Raw genomic sequence first — 5,717 nt, forward strand, 5'->3', positions numbered from 1 at the left:
CGTATGGCCCAATAAGGCCCATATACTCCCCGGCGAATTCCCGTAACTCTCCGGTACTCCGAAAAATACCTGAATCACTCGGAACCTTTCCGAACTCCGAATATAGTCGTCCAATATATCGATCTTTACGTCTCGACCATTTCGAGATTCCTCGTCATGTCCCCGATCTCATCCGGGACTCCGAACTCCTTCGGTACATCAAAACTCATAAACTCATAATATAACTGTCATCAAAACCTTAAGCGTGCGGACCCTACGGGTTCGAGAACAATGTAGACATGACCTAGAACTATTCTCGGTCAATAACCAATAGCGGAACCTGGATGCTCATATTGGCTCCCACATATTCTACGAAGATCTTTATCGGTCAGACCGCATAACAACATACGTTGTTCCCTTTGTCATCAGTATGTTACTTGCCCGAGATTCGATTGTCGGTATCTCAATACCTAGTTCAATCTCGTTACCGGCAAGTCTCTTTACTCGTTCCGTAATACATCATCCTGCAACTAACTCATTAGTTGCAATGCTTGCAAGGCTTAAGTGATGTGCATTACCGAGAGGGCCCAGAGATACCTCTTCGACAATCGGAGTGACAAAACCTAATCTCGAAATACGCCAACCCAACATGTACCTTTGGAGACACCTGTAGTACTCCTTTATAATCACCCAGTTACGTTGTGACGTTTGATAGCACCCAAAGTGTTCCTCCGGTAAACGGGAGTTGCATAATCTCATAGTTATAGGAACATGTATAAGTCATGAAGAAAGCAATAGCAACATATTAAACGATCAAGTGCTAAGCTAACGGAATGGGTCAAGGCAATCACATCATTCTTCTAATGATGTGATCTCGTTAATCAAATGACAACTCATTGTCCATGGCTAGGAAACATAACCATCTTTGATAAACGAGCTAGTCAAGTAGAGGCATACTAGTGACACTATGTTTGTCTATGTATTCAAACATGTATTATGTTTCCGGTTAATACAATTCTAGCATGAATAATAAACATTTATCATGATATAAGGAAATAAATAATAACTTTATTATTGCCTCTAGGGCATATTTCCTTCAGTCTCCCACTTGCACTAGAGTCAATAATCTAGTTCGCATCATCATGTGATTCAACACCAATATTCACATCTGTATGTGATTAACACCCATAGTTCACATCGTCATGTGATCAACACCCAAAGGGTTTACTAGAGTCAATAATCTAGTTCACATCGCTATGTGATTAACACCCAAAAGAGTACTAAGGTATGATCATGTTTTTCTTGTGAGAGAAGTTTAGTCAACGGATCTGTCATATTCAGAGTCGTATGTATTTTGCAAAATATTCTATGTCCACAATGCTCTGCATGGAGCTACTCTAGCTAATTGCTCCCACTTTCAATATGTATCCAGATTGAGACTTAGAGTCATCTGGATCAGTGTAAAAGCTTGCATCGTTGTAACTTTTTATGACGGGCTCTTTTATCACCTCCATAATCGAGAAACATCTCCTTAGTCCTCACTAAGGATATTCTTGACCGCTGTCCAGTGATCTACTCTTAGATCAAAATTGTATTCCTTTGTCAAACTCAGAGCAAGGTATACAATAGGTCTGGTTCACAGCATAGCATACTTTATAGAACCTATGACTGAGGCATAGGGAATGACTTTTCATTTTCTTTCTATTTTCTGCCATGGTCGGGTCTTGAGTATTACTCAAATTCACACATTTGCATCACAGGCAAGAACTCCTTCTTTAACTGTTCCATTTTGAACTATTTCAAAAATTTATCAAGGTATGTACTCATTGAAAAATCTTATCAAGCGTCTTGATCTATCTATATAGATATTGATGCTCAATGTGTAAGCAGCTTCACCAAGGTCTTGCTTTGAAAAACTCTTATTCAAGTATCCTTTCATGCTATCCAGAATTTCTATATCATTTACAATCAACAATATGTCATCCACGTATAATATTAGAAAATGCTACAGAGCTCCCACTCACTTTCTTGTAAATACAGGCTTCTTCAAAAGTCTGTATAAAACCATATGCTTTGATCAACTCATCAAAGCATATATTCCAACTCTGAGATGCTTGCACCAGTCCATAGATGGATCGCTGGAGCTTGCACAATTTGTTAGCACCTTTAGGATTGACAAAACCTTCTGGTTGCATCATATACAACTCTTCTTTAAGAAAACCATTAAGGAATGCAGTTTTGACATCCATTTGCCAGATTTCATAAATGTGGCAATTGCTAACATGATTCGGACAGACTTAAACATCGCTACAGTTGAGAAAATCTCATTGTAGTCAACACCTTGAACTTGTCGAAAAACCTTTTTGCAACAAGTCGAGCTTTTTAGATAGTAATACTACTATCAGCACCTGTCTTCTTCTTGAAGATCCATTTAATCTCAATGTCTCGCTGATCATTGGGCAAGTCAATCAAAGTCCATTCTTTGTTTTCATACATGGATCTTATCTCAGATCTCATGGCCTCAAGCCATTTTGCGGAATCTGGGCTCATCATCGCTTCTTCATAGTTCGTAGGTTCGTCATGGTCTAGTAACATAACTTCCAGAACAGGATTACCGTACCACTCTGATGCGGATCTTACTCTGTAAGACCTACGAGGTTCTGTAGTAACTTAATCTGAAGTTTCATGATCATCATCATTAACTTCCTCACTAATTGGTGTAGTAGTCACAGGAACAGATTTCTGTGATGAACTACTTTCAAATAAGGGAGCAGGTACAGTTACCTCATCAAGTTCTACTTTCCTCCCACTCACTTCTTTCGAGAGAAACTCCTTCTCTAGAAAGGATCCATTCTTAGCAACGAATGTTTTGCCTTTGGATTTGTGATAGAAGGAGTACCCAATAGTTTCCTTTGGGTATTCTATGAAGACGCACTTCTCCGATTTGGGTTCGAGCTTATCAGGTTGAAAACCTTTTTCATATAAGCATCGCAACTCCAAACTTTAAGAAACGACAACTTAGGTTTACTGCTAAACCATAGTTCATACGGTGTCGTCTCAATGGATTTAGATGGTGCCCTTTTTTAAAACGTGAATGCAGCTGTCTCTAATGCATAACCCCAAAACAATAATGGTAAATCAGTAAGAGACATCATAGATCGCACCATATCCAATAAAGTGCGGTTACGACGTTTGGACACACCATAACGTTGTGGTGTTCCAGGTGACGTGAGCTGTGAAACTATTCCACATTGTTTTAATTGAAGACCAAACTCGTAACTCAAATATTTGTCTCCGCGGTCAGATCGCAGAAACTTTATTTTCTTGTTACGATGATTTTTCCACTTTACTCTGAAATTCTTTGAACCTTTCAACTATTTCAGACTTATGTTTCATCAAGTAGATATACCCATATCCGCTCAAATCATCTTGTGAAGGTCAGAAAATAACGATACTTGCCACGAGCATCAACACTCATTGGATCGCATACATCGGTATGTATTATTTCCAATAAGTCGGTAGCTTGTTCCATTGTTCCGGAGAACGGAGTTTTAGTCATCTTGCCCAAAAGGCACGGTTCGCAAGCAACAAATGATTCATAACCAAGTGATTCCGAAAATCCATCTTTATGGAGTTTCTTCATGCGCTTTACACCGATATGACCCAAACGGCAGTGCCACAAATAAGTTGCACTATCATTATTAACTTTGCATCTTTTGGCATCAATATTATGAATATGTGTATCACTACGATTGAGATCCAACAAACTATTTTCATTGGGTGTATGACCATTTGAAGGTTTTATTCATGTAAACAGAGCAACAATTATTCTCTGACTTTAAATGAATAACCATATTGCAATAAACATGATCAAATCATATTCATGCTCAACGCAAACGCCAAATAACATTTATTTAGGTTTAACACTAATCCCGAAAGTATAGGGAGTGTGCGATGATGATCATATCAATCTTGGAACCACTTCCAACACTCATCGTCACTTCACCCTCAACTAGTTTCTGTTTATTCTGTAACTCCTGTTTTGAGTAACTAATCTTAGCAACTGAACAAGTATCAAATACTCAGGGGCTACTATAAACACTAGTAAGGCACACATCAATAATCTTGTATATCAAATATACTCTTGTTCACTTCGCCATCCTTCTTATCCACCAAATATTCAGGGCATTTCCACTTCCAGTGACCATTTCCTTTGAAGTGTAAGCACTCAGTTTCAGGCTTTGGTCCAGCTGTGGGCTTCTTCGCGGGAGTGACAACTTGCTTGCCATTCTGCTTGAAGTTCCCTTTCTTTCCCTTTGCCCTTTTCTTGAAACTAGTGGTCTTGTCAATCATCAACACTTGATGCTCTTTCTTGATTTCTACCTTCATCGATTTCAGCATCACGAAGAGCTCGGGAATCGTTTTCATCATCCCTTGCATTATAGTTCATCACGAAGTTCTACTAACTTGGTGGTGGTGACTAGAGAATTCTGTCAATCACTATCTTATCTGGAATATTAACTCCCACTTGATTCAAGTGATTGTAGTACCTAGACAATCTAAGCACATGCTCACTAGTTGAGCGATTCTCCTCCATCTTTTAGCTATAGAACTTGTTGGAGACTTCATATCTCTCAACTCGGGTATTTGCTTGAAATATTAACTTCAACTCCTGGAACATCTCATATGGTCCATGACGTTCAAAACATTTTTGAAGTCCCGATTCTAAGCCATAAGGCATGGTGCACAAAACTATCAAGTAGTCATCATATTGAGCTAGCCAAACGTTCATAACGTCTGCATCTGCTCCTGCAATAGGTCTGTCACCTAGCGGTGCATTAAGGACATAATTCTTCTGTGCAGCAATGAGGATAAACCTCAGATCACGGATCCAATCCGCATCATTGCTACTAACATCTTTCAACACAATTTTCTCTAGGAACATATAAAAATAAACATATGAAAGCAACAACGCAAGCTATTGATCTACAACATAATTTGCAAAATACTACCAGGACTAAGTTCATGATAAATTAAAGTTCAATTAATCATATTACTTAAGAACTCCCACTTAGAAAGACATCCCTCTAATCCTCTAAGTGATTACGTGATCCATATCAACTACACCATGTCCGATCATCACGTGAGATGGAGTAGTTTCAACGGTGAACATCAATATGTTGATCATATCTACTATATGATTCACGCTCGACCTTTCGGTCTCCGTGTTCCGAGGCCATATCTGTTATATGCTAGGCTCGTCAAGTTTAACCTGAGTATTCCTCGTGCGCAACTGTTTTGCACCCGTTGTATTTGAACGTAGAGCCTATCACACCCGATCATCACGTGGTGTCTCAGCACGAAGAACTTTCGCAACGGTGCATACTCAGGGAGAACACTTCTTGATAATTAATGAGAGATCATCTTATAATGCTACCGTCAAACAAAACAGAATAAGATGTATAACAGATAAACATCATATGCAATCAAAATATGTGACATGATATGGCCATGATCATCTTGCGCCTTTTGATCTCCATCTCCAAAGTACTGTCATGATCTCTATCATTACCGGCATGACACCATGATCTTCATCATCTTGATCTATATCAATGTGTCGTCACATGGTCGTCTCGCCAACTATTGCTCTTGCAACTATTGCTATTGCATAGCGATAAAGTAAAGCAATTATTTGGCACTTGCATCTTATGCAACAAAGAGACAACCATAGGGCTTCT

This window comes from Triticum aestivum, chromosome 5B, assembly GCF_018294505.1.
Source record: "Triticum aestivum cultivar Chinese Spring chromosome 5B, IWGSC CS RefSeq v2.1, whole genome shotgun sequence".
NCBI classification, from domain to species: Eukaryota; Viridiplantae; Streptophyta; class Magnoliopsida; order Poales; family Poaceae; genus Triticum; species Triticum aestivum.